This window comes from Hakea prostrata, chromosome 3, assembly GCF_041222555.1.
Source record: "Hakea prostrata isolate BN-2017 chromosome 3, UWA_Hpros_2, whole genome shotgun sequence".
NCBI classification, from domain to species: Eukaryota; Viridiplantae; Streptophyta; class Magnoliopsida; order Proteales; family Proteaceae; genus Hakea; species Hakea prostrata.
The window spans coordinates 66,273,951-66,291,745 of NC_142602.1; the positions used below are offsets into that span (position 1 = coordinate 66,273,951).

Consider the following 17,795-nt stretch of genomic DNA (forward strand, 5'->3'; position numbering starts at 1 on the left):
AGAATCACAAATTATTGTCCATTAATTTTATTGTTAAAACCGGAAATACTCAATCTTCTTCAACTTCTTCCTTCCCCACACGTTTTCTCTTTAGTTTCTTTCATGGGACGACGGCCTTCTCGCATGCTAATCAGAAGCTCTCTTCTACTTCTGGTGGGTAAAATATCCTCCTGTGGTGAATCTTCAGACGAAATTCGAGAACAATCCTTTAACTTTTCATCATGCAGAGTGAAGTGAGTGCCTCCGGCGTCGATCAATATTGTTTCCTCCATGTCTTCATCCTGATAGTCGGTTTGGTTTGGTCTCTCTCATACCTTCTCATCTTTTGTATCTCTTCCACGTTGATTCGGATAAAAAGATGTAATGTAATAGTTGACAAAACTAATAAAAAGCCTCCCCCCAATCGTTAAATGGAATTTGAAAAGCATTCTTGGATTTCAAAATACATTCTCCTAAATATTATTTTATTCAGTAAACGTTGAAAGGCAAATTTTTCAGGAAAAGAATCTGGGAAATATCAAAGCAGCGAGAAGAATAAAGGAGCAGAGAAGATTTGGGTTCTAGTGTTGCAGTGATGGTTTACTACTCGGTTATGGTGAGGATGGTGTTGGTGCTCAAGTGATGATGAAGAACTCACGAACCCATTTGATGTTCTATGAGTTTAGCAAGCTTCAAATGCTTATATGATCCCATCTCAACCATTCTAGCTTCTTTAGCCTCTACATCCCTGTAAATAGCATTAAGTTGTTCCTTGTAATCCCTCTCAATTATATCAAGAGAACCCGTCTCCTCTTCTCTCAAAAATTTTCTACTAATTATATTGTAAAAAAGTTGGCTGATAATTTATTAGCATTCTCTTACAGAAAATGAAAGCATAAGTAGAGCAAAAAAAACAAAGCATAAATACAACAATGAAAAGCATCTTTTTTTTTTTGGCTCCCAATGAAAGCATGTAGTTTCGGCCAAACTGGAAGTAACTGACAACATTCTCTTTGGGTGGTAGGTTTTCTTTGATAACAGGAACTTGGATGAAATTCTGAGACCATTCATGGAGTAAAGGAAGAGTCTCAGCATCAAGTAGTTTCATTCCTCCAACTCCTTCCAAGGCAATGAGCCATAAAGGTATCCAACCCATTACCATATCTAGAAATCCAGTCTTCTCTCCTCCAAAGAATTTCTTCCCTTCAACCTGCTTCTCAAGAATCCTCAGCTTCTCTTGTGCAGACTCTACAGCTCTGTCTTGTTCCTCTTCTTGGGCACAACACGCTTGCCATACACCTACCAAAGCCTACACTCATCACAACAACACATGAATAATTAAAAACGAACACTACCCTTAACCTAGCTTCTGTTTTCCCTAAACCCTTGTAGATTCTCCCAAGGAACAGATATATTGTTGTTTAATCGGTTGAGGTTCTAGTAGATGAAAATGAATCCCAAATTAAGAGTTAGAGCTGGAGTTGCAATTGTAGTGGGAATACCTTATAAGAGATGTGGGTTGGAAAAAAACACAAAGAAAGAAGTTCAACATATGTCGCTGTCAAGGGTTGAACTCCTTTCTCTCTGTTTTTGCCATCCCAAATCTCCTATGACGTATTCCCACTCCTCCAACTCTAATTCCGTAGCCAATTTTCATCTACTAGAACATCTAACTGATTAATTTAGCTAAATTGATTTCTCATCAAGCTTCTCCAACTCTTAACTTCCTTTAATTTTATTTTCAATTTCAGCAAGATCGAGTAGCTAAAGATCAATAGGCATCATATATGTAAATGGAAATTTAAGAATGGTGTTTAGATGCATTGTTTGTACCATCTTTGTCTATAAATTTACTATCAGTTAGCAAGATCACTAAAAGTTTGAATTGCCATGTGATCTTTTCCAAGGACAAATTAATATTTCAGGACAGTAGAACCAGAATGACGATTGGTGAAGGTCGCCTGCAACATGGTCTCTATGTGTTGGACTCTCCAAATAGTGCTTTGGTTTCTTTGAGAAACCCTGAGGAATCCCAACTTTGGCATTGGCGTATGGGCCATCCTTCTGATAGGATTCTAAATTTTTTGAATTCATCATTTTCTTTTGATTCCAGTTGTTGTGATGCTTGTCATTTTGCTAAGCAACATAGGTTGCCATTTCCAAACAGTACTCATGTTTCCAGTACGTGTTTTGAGATTGTGCATTCTGATGTTTGGCACTCTCCTGTGGATTCTAGAGATGGTTTTAAAATTTTCATTACTTTTATTGATGATAAATCACGAGCCACGTGGTTATATTTATTGAGATCGAAAACTGAAGTTTTGCAGATATTTCAAGACTTTTGCAATATGGTTCACACTCAATTTCAGACTAGTATTAAAACCTTGCGAACAGATAATGGCACAGAGTATACAAACATTCATTTTCAGTCCTATCTCAGAAATATGGAAAATCTTGTATCAAACATCATGTGTTGGCACACCTCAACAAAATGGAGTTGCTGAACATAAGAATAGGCATTTGCTTGAGGTGACTCGTTCTTTACTTTTCCATGGAAATCTTCCCAAAATTTATTGGTTTGATGCTGTTCTTACAAGTTGTTATTTGATTAATCGTCTTCCAAGTAGTGTGTTACAATTCAAGATTCCACTGGAGGTTCTCTATAATCGTCCAATTACAATGACTCATCTTAGAGTCTTTGGTTGTGTTGCTTATGTTCACTTGCAGCATGGTAGCAAACTTGATCCTCGCTCACAGAAGTGTGTGTTTTTGGGCTACTCGAAATCACAAAAAGGCTATAAATGTTATAATCCTTCCACCAAGAAAGTTTTTATTTCTCGTGATGTTTCCTTTAATGAAATTCACAAGTTTTATCCTGACAGGAGTCAAATTCAGGGGGAGAATATGGATCATTATAACGAACTTGTTGTGCAGGAATTTGCTCCTATCCCATTACCAAGTATGTCAGATAGCTCATCAATCGACATTGAACAACAAAACAATCTTGATACTCAAGAAGAACCACAAATATTGGTTCCACCTCGAGAATGGGCAGACATCATCTATACAAGTTCGAAGGTCAACTCGAGTCTCTAAACCTTCCATTAGATTGCATGACTTCTCAACATATCATGCAGTAAAATATCCCATTCAATCTCATAATTGTTATGATCGTATTTCTCCTCAATTCCTTGCATTTTTAACTACCATTGAGGATCATAAGGAACCAATTAATTATTTTGAAGCCAAGAATTCATCAGTATGGATGAAGGCTATGGAAGATGAACTAAAGGCTCTTGATAAGAATCATACATGGGATATTGTTTCACTTCCAAATGGTGTACACCCAGTTGGTTGTCGATGGGTCTATAAGACAAAATACAATAGTGATGGTACAATCGAAAGATACAAGGCTAGGCTTGTTGCCAAAGGATATACCCAAACATATGGAGTGGACTATAAGGAAATGTTTGCACCTGTAGTGAAGATGAACACTGTAAGAGTGTTAATGTCAATAGCCGTCAATTGTGAATGGCCTCTCTTTCAAATGGACGTAAAGAATGCATTCATACAAGGAGATTTGCTAGAAGAAGTATACATGGAAGTTCCTCCAGGTCATCCATTGAAACATCAAGATGTTATTGCCTGTAAGTTGAAGAAGGCAATATACGGTCTTAAGCAATCACCATGAGCGTGGTATGAGAAGTTAAGTACAGCCCTTCTAGTTTTTGGATTCAAAAGAAGTGGATCAGACTCTTCAATGTTTGTCAAGAAAACTACTAAAGGTACAGTTGTCGTCTTAGTCTATGTTGATGACTTAGTTATCACTGGAGATAATCATCAGGAAATACTACTCTCAAGCAATATTTGGGTAAGCTCTAATAAGGGATTGTTCATTTGTCAAAGGAAGTATACTCTTGATCTTCTAAAAGAAACTGGAAAAATGGGTGTGAAACCAGCTAATTCTCCCATGGACTATAATAGCAAAGTGGTCAGTGATTCTACTCCTCTGCAAGATATTGGTTGTTCCCAACGATTAGTAGGACGACTAATTTATCTTACTATTACTAGACCTGATATTGCATATTCAGTGAGTTATGTGAGCCAATTCATGCATGCTCCTACCAAAGAACATATGGAATTGGTAGACTGTATTCTATGTTACTTGAAGTCATCTCCAGGACGAGGTATATGGATGAAGAAAAATGGGAACACTATTATTGAAGGATTCTCTGGTGCTGATTGGGCGGGTAATCCTATTGATCGAAAATCAACTACTAGTTTCTGCGTATTTGTTGGAGGAAACCTAGTCACTTGGAAAAGTAAAAAACAAAGTGTTGTTGCACGTTCCAGTGCTGAAGCTGAGAATAGAGCAATGGCATCTACAACTAGTGAATTGGTATGGATCAGAGCTCTTCTTCAAGAATTAGGATTTGACAGTTTAGTCAACCTATGAAGCTCTTTTGTGACAATCAAGCAGCTACTTACATTGCTTCCAACCCAGTATTTCATGAAAGAACCAAACACATTGAGATTGATTGTCATTTTATTCGTGAGAAAGTCCAAGATGGAACTATTGCAACTCCATTCATAAGAAGTGAAGAGCAGCTTGCAGATATTTTCACAAAAGCTTTATCCAAGGGAACATTCCAAAAATTATTATCCAAGTTGACCTCAGATGTTATCTTCGATCCAACTTGAGGGGGAGTGTTATCGGATACTAGTCTTTCAGTATAACAGAAAGACTAAAAGTCCTAAGCATTGTAAAATTCTCATTCTCTATAGAACTCCACTCATTGTAAAATACTACATCATGTACACTACCATCTCTATTTAAAGATAATAAAGGTTCTCCCCAGAACATAGTTGATTGGGGATTACACTGTGGACGTAGACTTCACATTGAAGATCTAACCACGTTAAAATCTTATTCATTCTGAACACTCTTGATCCTAACCAGTTAAACAATAACTAAAAAATAATCCATGGAAGAAGAAGAGCTACACTAGTAATATATTACCTTCTCATCTGCAAATTTAGCCTAGAAACGAGCCATAGCTCTCTGATAAGGAGCTGCATGCAGTAAAGGATACCCATCCCAAGTATCATCGATCTACTCAAGGATAACAAGTGATTTTGCGATAGGTTTCTCATCATGGATGAGGACAGGAACCTTCTTATGAATCGGGTTAGATTGCAGAAGAAGGGAGCTTTTGTTTGCTAGGTCTTCTTCTATGTACTCATATTCTACACCTTTGATCTTTAAAGCCCATTCAATCCTACAGCTAGGAATGCTAGATACTAGGAGTCCCAAGCAACTTTGCCTTTCCCATCTCCAAAACCCTTTTGTGAGTCAGTATTATTAATCTTTCTCTCTCTCTCTCTCTTCATCAATTTATAGAGACTCAGGATAAGTAAAGCATGCAAATTCCTTGAAAGTGTAAGATAACATGGATAGGTTCATGCACTAGAGCTTGGATTGGATATGGTGCATGGACTTCAAACTTGTATTTGAATCCATTTGGTTGGTTTCAAACGTCAGCAGTTTCTTCGATTGACCTGATTCTTTAGACTCCAGTGCAGCTATCTTATTTCAATTTTGAAACACAACACTGAGCTGCGAAAGCGGCGATGAAATCACGTCGTCTAAAACTCCAGTAACCGTTGATTAAACCCATGTGATATTGTGGTTGTTTTAAGTGAAGTAAAACGGGTATTTTGATTCGGCTCAACAATGTTTCAAACCAATTGTTGGAACGATTTTGCACACCAAACCGAAAGTTTCAGTGAGGATTAAAAATGCCAAATGGAAGGAAAAATGAAAATCTTCTTATTTGCACTTCTACTTCTCCATGTCGTCATAATGAATACAATGATTTTATCATGGTGAGTTCTCTGGCTTTGTTTGGTTTATAAAATATTATTTTCTTTTCATTGATTATTGATGTGGGTTTCCTTCTTCCTATGTTGCAAATTGCAACAGTTTTGTGAAAATGTTTCAAGAAATTGAAGAATCTCAAGGGAAGCCAAAGGATCCAGGAGAACAATGACGCTACTGATACTGCTGAACTTCTTGAGATCAAATAACTGTAAATGTCATTCAGAACAAAGCTTCGCCTAGGACTTTAGCTTATACATTATGTTTATGTGCTAAGGTCTAATAATTAAATAGAAGATGAAAGCTTGTATTTCTTTGCTAAACTTGTTCTTTAAAATGGTTACGAGAATCTTGTGAGCTAGAACTGTTTCCTGACTCTATAGGTTACCTATTGATAGAAAAGAAGAACTGCATTAGTGGATTAGTGTTGGTGGTGGTTGTGAAGTGGTGAAATTGGGTATATTAATAGAACCACAAACTCCTATTTTCTCCACCTTACAACTCTATAAATATATCTCTCTCTCCCCTTCCCATTTGCAGAGGCATCAAGGATAGAACCTTACCTTACAATGATGGGGAAGTGTGGTCTTCAATTTCTCTTTCTCATCCTTTTTCTTCAGTTTTCAATGCTCTTTTGCATCCGTCCGACCTTGGTTAATCACCCAGTTCATAAACATGGAGGGCTCGATAAACCTCTACAACCTGCTGCACCTGGGGCATTCTATTTCTTCTCACCTCCACCTCCATCACATGAAAAACCCATTAAACCTCTAGAACCTGCTGCACTAGGGGCATTCTATTTCTTTTCACCCCCACCTCCATCGCATGCAAAATCCATTAAATCTCTAAAACCCCCCCCCCCCCCCCCCCCTCTTTTCCCCCCCCCCCCCCCCTCCATCACAATCAAAACCCAATAAACCTCTAGAATCTTCTCCTGGCGGCATTCTATTTCCTCTCACCTCCACCTCCATCACAAGCAAAACCCATTAAACCTCTACAATCCTCTGCGGCGTCGGCTTTCTATTTCCTCTCACCTCCACCTCCATCACAAGCAAAACCCAATAAACCTCTAGAATCGGCTGCTCTGGGCATTCTATTTCTCTCCCCTCCACCTCCACATGCAAAACCCATTAAACCTCTAAAACCTACTGCACGGGGCGTTCTATTTCCTCTCACCTCCACCTCCATCACAGGGCAAAACCCAATAAACCTCTAGAATCTACTGCACCAGGGCGTTCTATTTCCTCTCACCTCCACCTCCATCACACTGAAAACCCAATTAACCTCTACATATTGATGCACCTGGGGCATTCTAGTTCCTCTCACCTTCACCTCCCTCCACACCCCTCCTTCAAAATACATATTAATCATCAGTTGCTTGTGAGCCGGTCCTGCATTTGAGTGTAATCGATGTCCCTTACATACTCTATGAGATTAGCAAAGTCAATCATGTATTAAACTTCGCTTATTTTATTTTAATGTAAAATGACTAATTTTTCCTTGACATTGTTTCTCTAAAGAGTCCAATTTCTTGTGACCAAAAGCTGTAATTGATTAGATTATGTAATCTACAATATTTCTTTTGCAGTATTTTGCTTGTTAATTGACTTTTTTTATTTCACGAATATGTAATAGGCTATAATGGGCAGGTGCCATCGAGTTTAATAACGACCCTTTATAAAGATTAAGTTGAGATGATGGAGGCTTTTATTAAAGATTACGGATTAATATCGAATTAAATTGAAGTTAGTGTTTTATAGTCTGGACATTATTTTATTTTTGGTGAAATGATGGTCTAGATTGCAGACCTTTAGTGCTATGTCAATGGTTGATGGGTTTGTTTTCTTGGGTTGTGATTTGCTGGTTCAACCGGTCAAACCAGCATTTTGAACGGTTTTTGGGTCATTGACAGTCTCGATTTAAAAGCAATCCAAATATTCTAGGAACCCAGCCATTGCTGCATTTTCCTCAATATTCTCACAACCCTCAAACCAACACTAAAGAATTGAGAAGTCTAGATCAACGACCCTGATGGGAAGCGACACTTGCTGACCACGAGTATTTGGGGGGGGGGCATAGGATACCATTTTGGGTCCCATTTTTTTTTAATCATTTTTCATTTGCGGGGCCTTACATGATTTTGTGGTTAAAAAGTGTAAAGGGAACACAAAGAGTTCATCATTTGGGGAGATGATTTTGATTTGGAATTGATGATAACAAAATTAGAAAAGAAATTAATTTAACGATTGTTATAGAATAAGAGAGGAACAATTTGAAAGGAAACAAAGAACTGTGCATTTCAAGGTAAAACATCACTTTTATCTCATTTGGCAGTTTTGGCATGATTTTTATTTTTTATTTTTATCCAAATAAATAGAAATTGCAGTGTTTAGTATAATTTATACAACTTATTTCTACTTAAAAAGTTGAAAACATAATCAAAAGTAAAAAACAAGGCTCCACCTATTTTTTATTTTTCCATGAAAATAGCATTCATTTGTTTTTGCGATTGTTCTTAAAGGACATGTGACTCAGTGGCTCTAATGGTTATAAGTGAGGTTAATGCAGTAATTTACATTTATTATTTTTAATAAAATTTCTACCATTGTCGTGGAGTATTACATAGGGATATGAAGCTTCACAATCTTCTAGGCTGCATTTGTTTGCAAAGGTGGGGTGGGAAAGATAAATATGTGGGCCCTATGTGTAATGGGGTGAGGGAGAAGAAAATGTAAATGTGGAAAAATGTTAATTGTGTGTCTCATATTTTTACTTTTTCACAAGTCCCACATATTTTGTGGCGTTTTGAAAAAACTTGAGGTAGGAAATTGAATTACTACTTCACCAGACAAGTTTCCTTAATCTAAATAAATTTGTATCTAACTTTTCCACCCCAAGCAACCAAACAATCAACACTTTTAGAAGATTAAATGAAAAATAGGAAATTTTTTTTCAAGAATTTTCCTACCCCCACCTTTATTTCAGAAAACAAATGCTGTCCTAATGGATCATAAAACAATGACGCTTAAAATAGCAAACCTTGGACTCGCTTGAGCAGTCATGGTTCCACTCAAGAAGTACACACACTAAATGTTGACCCTCTGGCATTAAGCACCTGTAGTGCTTCTTAGAGCCGCACATTACTCAATACCAGTGGCTATGTGGTTTGTGGGGCGTCATTTTTGCTGAACTGGTCACTAATCAAGCGTTGTTTCCGGGAACTGTAAGAACTACGTACTTCATATTTTCTGGTAATTGGGTAATCCAAATGAAGATGTTTGGCCAGGAATAAGCATACTAATGAACTGGCATTACAAAGGGGAAAGGGGGGGGGGGGGTTGTTGGGGTTCAAAGGTTTGCCTCAGATCCAAGGAAGTTGGGTGATATTTGTAGAGTGCATCTTTTTTGAGGTTTTCTTGTGATTTTTGAGACCTTTTCTTTGACTCTTTATCAGTTTCTTTATCATCATTAGGAGTTGGGTTTTGTTATGTATTAATGTTTTGTTATTATTACTCAGCATGACATCTGATTGACACACCTATAAGTTTGTATTTTGTGTTGATTGATATTAAATTTTTAAAACTTACAAGAAAATTTATTTTGTAAAAAATTAATGCTATTTTACAGATTATTTACCAATTTTTTTTATTGCAAAATATACCAAATAAAAATAAAAAGCATAGAGCAAAACACACCTATGGTGGAATTTCAGTAATAAGCAGGAATGTAGGGTGGAAAGAACAAAGAGAAAAAAATCGAATAGATCAACAGATCTATAGAAAACCTTAGAAAGCAACTAACGAATCAAACAGAAAAGAGAAGCAAGAATGAAAGGGGGAAGGCGTTGAAACCAATAAAAAAAATAAAAGAAAGAAAGAAAAAGAAGAAGAAGAGAGAAACTTTTTTATTTACCAGTTGGCAAAGTAAAAGCATTTCTGTGGATTCTAGTGGGTGTGTTATTGGGGTTGAACTTCAGTGCTGTGCAATTAATGTGCAACACTGAGTTGTCTATGATCTAGATTAATTCTATCAATCTTGAGTTACCCTTTTTTTTTTAAAAAACGCCACTAAAACCAAAAAACAAAAACAAAAACAAAACGCGTAGGCAGCTTTAGTGTTGCGCAATTAGCCAAATGTGTCTTATGGAGAGGAGTTTCAAAATGAAAATTTAGAAAATTTGGTAAATATCACTTACCTCCTCTCTTAGTTGACCAAATGGTACTTAGGCCCTTCTTAATTGGATAATATCATTTACTTCTCCTCTTACCTAACAAATATATCAAACCTTTCCCTTCTATTAACTTTTCTAGTAGAATTATTTACTGTTAAATATTTTCTTAAAAACCCAAAGTACCCTCAATTAAAAAAGTATTTTCTTGAGAATCACAAATTATTGTCCATTAATTTTATTGTTAAAACCGGAAATACTCAATCTTCTTCAACTTCTTCCTTCCCCACACGTTTTCTCTTTAGTTTCTTTCATGGGACGGCGGCCTTCTCGCATGCTCTACTTCTGGTGGGTAAAATATCCTCCTGTGGTGAATCTTCAGACGAAATTCGAGAACAATCCTTTAACTTTTCATCATGCAGAGTGAAGTGAGTGCCTCCGGCGTCGATCAATATTGTTTCCACCATGTCTTCTTCCTGATAGTCGGTTTGATTTGGTCTCTCTCATACCTTCTCATCTTTTGTATCTCTTCCACGTTGATTCGGATAAAAAGATGTAATGTAATAGTTGACAAAACTAATAAAAAGCCTCCCCCAATCGTTAAATGGAATTTGAAAAGCATTCTTGGATTTCAAAATACATTCTCCTAAATATTATTGTATTCAGTAAACGTTGAAAGGCAAATTTTTCAGGAAAAGAATCTGGGAAATATCAAAGCAGCGAGAAGAATAAAGGAGCAGAGAAGATTTGGGTTCTAGTGTTGCAGTGATGGTTTACGACTCGGTTATGGTGAGGATGCTGTTGGTGCTCAAGTGATAATGAAGAACTCACGAACCCATTTGATGTTCTATGAGTTTGGCAAGCTTCAAATGTTTATATGATCCCATCTCAACCATTCTAGCTTCTTTAGCCTCTACATCCCTGTAAATAGCATTAAGTTGTTCCTTGTAATCCCTCTCAATTATATCAAGAGAACACGTCTCCTCTTCTCTCAAAAATTTTATACTAATTATATAGAAAATTGGCTGATAATTTATCAGCATTCTCTTACAGAAAATGAAAGCATAAATAGAGCAAAAAAAAAAAAGCATAAATACAACAATGAAAAGCATCATTTTTTTTTGGCTCCCAATGAAAGCATGTAGTTTCGGCCAAACTGGAAGTAACTGACAACATTCTCTTTGGGTGGTAGGTTTTCTTTGATAACAGGAACTTGGATGAAATTCTGAGACCATTCATGGAGTAAAGGAAGAGTCTCAGCATCAAGTAGTTTCATTCCTCCAAACTTCTTCCAAGGCAATGAGCCATAAAGGTATCCAACCCATTACCATATCTAGAAATCCAGTCTTCTCTCCTCCAAAGAATTTCTTCCCTTCAACCTGCTTCTCAAGAATCCTCAGCTTCTCTTGTGCAGACTCTACAGCTCTGTCTTGTTCCTCTTCTTGGGCACAACACGCTTGCCATACACCTACCAAAGCCTACACTCATCACAACAACACATGAATAATTAAAAACGAACACTACCCTTAACCTAGCTTCTGTTTTCCCTAAACCCTTGTAGATTCTCCCAAGGAACAGATATATTGTTGTTTAATCGGTTGAGGTTCTAGTAGATGAAAATGAATCCCAAATTAAGAGTTAGAGCTGGAGTTGCAATTGTAGTGGGAATACCTTATAAGAGATGTGGGTTGGAAAAAAACACAAAGAAAGAAGTTCAACATATGTCGCTGTCAAGGGTTGAACTCCTTTCTCTCTGTTTTTGCCATCCCAAATCTCCTATCACGTATTCCCACTCCTTCTCCCACTCTAATTCCGTAGCCAATTTTCATCTACTAGAACATCTAACTGATTAATTTAGCTAAATTGATTTCTCATCAAGCTTCTCCAACTCTTAACTTCCTTTAATTTTATTTTCAATTTCAGCAAGATCGAGTAGCTAAAGATCAATAGGCATCATATATGTAAATGGAAATTGAAGAATGGTGTTTAGATGCATTGTTTGTACCATCTTTGTCTATGAATTTACTATCAGTTAGCAAGATCACTAAAAGTTTGAATTGCCATGTGATCTTTTCCAAGGACAAAGTAATATTTCAGGACAGTAGAACCGGAATGACGATTGGTGAAGGTCGCCTGCAACATGGTCTCTATGTGTTGGACTCTCCAAATAGTGCTTTGGTTTCTTTGAGAAACCCTGAGGAATCCCAACTTTGGCATTGGCGTATGGGCCATCCTTCTGATAGGATTCTAAATTTTTTGAATTCATCATTTTCTTTTGATTCCAGTTGTTGTGATGCTTGTCATTTTGCTAAGCAACATAGGTTGCCCTTTCCAAACAGTACTCATGTTTCCAGTACGTGTTTTGAGATTGTGCATTCTGATGTTTGGCACTCTCCTGTGGATTCTAGAGATGGTTTTAAATTTTTCATTACTTTTATTGATCATAAATCACGAGCCACGTGGTTATATTTATTGAGATCGAAAACTGAAGTTTTGCAAATATTTCAAGACTTTTGCAATATGGTTCACACTCAATTTCAGACTAGTATTAAAACCTTGCGAACAGATAATGGCACAGAGTATACAAATACTCATTTTCAGTCCTATCTCAGAAATATGGAAATCTTGCATCAAACATCATGTGTTGGCACACCTCAACAAAATGGAGTTGCTGAACGTAAGAATAGGCATTTGCTTAAGGTGACTCGTTTTTTACTTTTCCATGGAAATCTTCCCAAAATTTATTGGTATGATGCTGTTCTTACAAGTTGTTATTTGATTAATCGTCTTCCAAGTAGTGTGTTACAATTCAAGATTCCACTGGAGGTTCTCTATAATCGTCCAATTACAATGACTCATCTTAGAGTCTTTGATTGTGTTGCTTATGTTCACTTTTAGCATGGTAGCAAACTTGATCCTCGCTCACAGAAGAAGTGTGTGTTTTTGGGCTACTCTACATCACAAAAAGACTATAAATGTTATAATCCTTCCACCAAGAAAGTTTTTATTTCTTGTGATGTTTCCTTTAATGAAACTCACAAGTTTATCCCGACAGGAGTCAAATTCAGGGGGAGAATATGGATCATTATAACGAACTTGTTGTGCAGGAATTTGCTCCTATCCCATTACCAAGTATGTCAGATAGCTCATCAATCGACATTGAACAACAAAACAATCTTGATACTCAAGAAGAACCACAAATATTGGTTCCACCTCGAGAATGGGCAGACATCATCTATACAAGTTCGAAGGTCAACTCGAGTCTCTAAACCTTCCATTAGATTGCATGACTTCTCAACATATCATGCAGTAAAATATCCCATTCAATCTCATATTTGTTATGATCCTATTTCTCCTCAATTCCTTGCATTTTTAACTACCATTGAGGATCATAAGGAACCAATTAATTATTTTGAAGCCAAGAATTCATCAGTATGGATGAAGGCTATGGAAGATGAACTAAAGGCTCTTGATAAGAATCATACATGGGATATTGTTTCACTTCCAAATGGTGTACACCCAGTTGGTTGTCGATGGGTCTATAAGACAAAATACAATAGTGATGGTACAATCGAAAGATACAAGGCTAGGCTTGTTGCCAAAGGATATACCCAAACATATGGAGTGGACTATAAGGAAATGTTTGCACCTGTAGTGAAGATGAACATTGTAAGAGTGTTAATGTCAATAGCCGTCAATTGTGAATGGCCTCTCTTTCAAATGGACGTAAAGAATGCATTCATACAAGGAGATTTGCTAGAAGAAGTATACATGGAAGTTCCTCCAGGTCATCCATTGAAACATCAAGATGGTATTGCCTGTAAGTTGAAGAAGGCAATATACGGTCTTAAGCAATCCCCCCTCCCGGGGCCCCCCCCCCCCCCCCCCCCCCCCCCCCCCCCCCCCCCCCCCCCCCGCCCTCCCCCTCCCCCCGGTGCCCCCCCCCCCGGGGCCCCCCTCCCCCACCATGAGCGTGGTATGAGAAGTTAAGTACCAGCCCTTCTAGTTTTTGGATTCAAAAGAAGTGGATCAGACTCTTCAATGTTTGTCAAGAAAACTACTAAAGGTACCAGCTTGTTGTCTTAGTCTATGTTGATGACTTAGTTATCCGGAACTGGAGATAATCATCAGGAAATACTACTCTCAAGCAATATTTGGGTAAAACTTTTGACATCAAGGATCTGGGAAAACTTCAATATTTTCTTGGTATTGAAGTTGCAAGCTCTAATAAGGGATTGTTCATTTGTCAAAGGAAGTATACTCTTGATCTTCTAAAAGAAACTGGAAAAATGGGTGTGAAACCAGCTAATTCTCCCATGGACTATAATAGCAAAGTGGTCAGTGATTCTACTCCTCTGCAAGATATTGGTTGTTCCCAACGATTAGTAGGACGGCTAATTTATCTTACTATTACTAGACCTGATATTGCATATTCAGTGAGTTATGTGAGCCAATTCATGCATGCTCCTACCAAAGGACATGGAATTGGTAGACTGTATTCTATGTTACTTGAAGTCATCTCCAGGACGAGGTATATGGATGAAGAAAAATGGGAACACTATTATTGAAGGATTCTCTGATGCTGATTGGGAGGGTAATCCTATTGATCGAAAATCAACTACTAGTTTATGCGTATTTATTGGAGGAAACCTAGTCACTTGGAAAAGTAAAAAACAAAGTGTGGTTGCACGTTCCAGTGCTGAAGCTGAGAATAGAGCAATGGCATCTGCAACTAGTGAATTGGTATGGATCAGATCTCTTCTTCAAATTAGGATTTGACAATTTAGTCAACCTATGAAGCTCTTCTGTGACAATCAAGCAGCTACTCACATTGCTTCCAACCCAGTATTTCATGAAAGAACCAAACACATTGAGATTGATTGTCATTTTATTCGTGAGAAAGTCCAAGATGGAACTATTGCAACTCCATTCATAAGAAGTGAAGGGCAGCTTGCAGATATTTTCACAAAAGCTTTATCCAAGGGAACATTCCAAAAATTATTATCCAAGTTGACCTCAGATGTTATCTTCGATCCAACTTGAGGGGGAGTGTTATCGGATATTAGTCTTTCAATATAACAGAAAGACTAAAAGTCCTAAGCATTGTAAAAGTTCTCATTCTCTATAGAACTCCACTCATTGTAAAATACTACATCATGTACACTACCATCTCTATTTAAAGATAATAAAGGTTCTCCCCAAAACATAGTTGATTGGGGATTTCACTATGGACGTAGACTTCACATTGAAGATCGAACCACGTTAAAATCTTATTCATTCTGAACACTCTTGATCCTAACCAGTTAAACAATAACTAAAAAATGATCCATGGAAGAAGAAGAGCTACACTAGTAATATATTACCTTCTCATCTGCAAATTTAGCCCAGAAACGAGCCATAGCTCTCTGATAAGGAGCTGCATGCAGTAAAGGATACCCATCCCAAGTATCATCGATCTACTCAAGGATAACAAGTGATTTTGCGATAGGTTTCTCATCATGGATGAGGACAGGAACCTTCTTATGAATCGGGTTAGATTGCAGAAGAAGGGAGCTTTTGTTTGCTAGGTCTTCTTCTATGTACTCATATTCTACACCTTTGATCTTTAAAGCCCATTCAATCCTACGGCTAGGAATGCTAGATGCTAGGAGTCCCAAGCAACTTTGCCTTTCCCATCTCCAAAACCCTTTTGTGAGTCGGTATTATTAATCTCTCTCTCTCTCTCCTCTCTCTCTCTCTCTCTCTCTCTTCATCAATTTATAGAGACTCAGGATAAGTAAAGCATGCAAATTCCTTGAAAGTGTAAGATAACATGGATAGGTTCATGCACTAGAGCTTGGATTGGATATGGTGCATGGACTTCAAACTTGTATTTGAATCCATTTGGTTGGTTTCAAACGTCAGCAGTTTCTTCGATTGACCTGATTCTTTAGACTCCAGTGCAGCTGTCTTATTTCAATTTTGAAACACAACACTGAGCTGCGAAAGCGGCGATGAAATCACGTCGTCTAAAACTCCAGTAACCGTTGATTAAACCCATGTGATATTGTGGTTGTTTTAAGTGAAGTAAAACCGGTATTTTGATTCGGCTCAACAATGTTTCAAACCAATTGCTGGAACGATTTTGCACACCAAACCGAAAGTTTCAGTGAGGATTAAAAATGCCAAATGGAAGGAAAAATGAAAATCTTCTTATTTGCACTTCTACTTCTCCATGTCGTCATAATGAATACAATGATTTTATCATGGTGAGTTCTCTAGCTTTGTTTGGTTTATAAAATATTATTTTCTTTTCATTGATTATTGATGTGGGTTTCCTTCTTCCTATGTTGCAAATTGCAACAGTTTTGTGAAAATGTTTCAAGAAATTGAAGAATCTCAAGCGAAGCCAAAGGATCCAGGAGAACAATGACGCTACTGATACTGCTGGACTTCTTGAGATCAAATAACTGTAAATGTCATTCAGAACAAAGCTTCGCCTAGGACTTTAGCTTATACATTATGTTTATGTGCTAAGGTCTAATAATTAAATAGAAGATGAAAGCTTGTATTTCTTTGCTAAACTTGTTCTTTAAAATGGTTACGAGAATCTTGTGAGCTAGAACTGTTTCCTGACTCTATAGGTTACCTATTGATAGAAAAGAAGAACTGCATTAGTGGATTAGTGTTGGTGGTGGTTGTGAAGTGGTGAAATTGGGTATATTAATAGAACCACAAACTCCTATTTTCTCCACCTTACAACTCTATAAATATATCTCTCTCTCCCCTTCCCATTTGCAGAGGCATCAAGGATAGAACCTTACCTTACAATGATGGGGAAGTGTGGTCTTCAATTTCTCTTTCTCATCCTTTTTCTTCAGTTTTCAATGCTCTTTTGCATCCGTCCGACCTTGGTTAATCACCCAGTTCATAAACATGGAGGGCTCGATAAACCTCTACAACCTGCTGCACCTGGGGCATTCTATTTCTTCTCACCTCCACCTCCATCACATGAAAAACCCATTAAACCTCTAGAACCTGCTGCACCTGGGGCATTCTATTTCTTTTCACCCCCACCTCCATCGCATGCAAAATCCATTAAATCTCTAAAACCTGCTGCACCTGGCGCGTTCTATTTCCTCTCACCTCCACCTCCATCACAATCAAAACCCAATAAACCTCTAGAATCTTCTGCACCTGGGGCATTCTATTTCCTCTCACCTCCACCTCCATCACAAGCAAAACCCATTAAACCTCTACATCCTGATGCGACTGGGGCGTTCTATTTCCTCTCACCTCCACCTCCATCACAAGCAAAACCCAATAAACCTCTAGAATCGGCTGCACCTGGGGCATTCTATTTCTTCTCCCCTCCACCTCCACATGCAAAACCCATTAAACCTCTAAAACCTACTGCACCTGGGGCGTTCTATTTCCTCTCACCTCCACCTCCATCACAGGCAAAACCCAATAAACCTCTAGAATCTGCTGCACCTGGGGCGTTCTATTTCCTCTCACCTCCACCTCCATCACACTGAAAACCCAATTAACCTCTACATATTGATGCACCTGGGGCATTCTAGTTCCTCTCACCTTCACCTCCCTCCACACCCCTCCTTCAAAATACATATTAATCATCAGTTTCTTGTGAGCCGGTCCTGCATTTGAGTGTAATCGATGTCCCTTACATACTCTATGAGATTAGCAAAGTCAATCATGTATTAAACTTCGCTTATTTTATTTTAATGTAAAATGACTAATTTTTCCTTGACATTGTTTCTCTAAAGAGTC

At 37.7% G+C, this 17,795-nt stretch overlaps 2 pseudogenes; both read right to left on the reverse strand.

Annotated features, from left to right (window-relative positions):
• Positions 1-468: 468 nt before the first annotated feature.
• On the reverse strand, positions 469-7,045 carry LOC149022808 (glutathione transferase GST 23-like; annotated as a pseudogene).
• A 4,091-nt stretch (positions 7,046-11,136) lies between these two features.
• On the reverse strand, positions 11,137-15,701 carry LOC149022809 (glutathione transferase GST 23-like; annotated as a pseudogene).
• Positions 15,702-17,795: the final 2,094 nt, after the last annotated feature.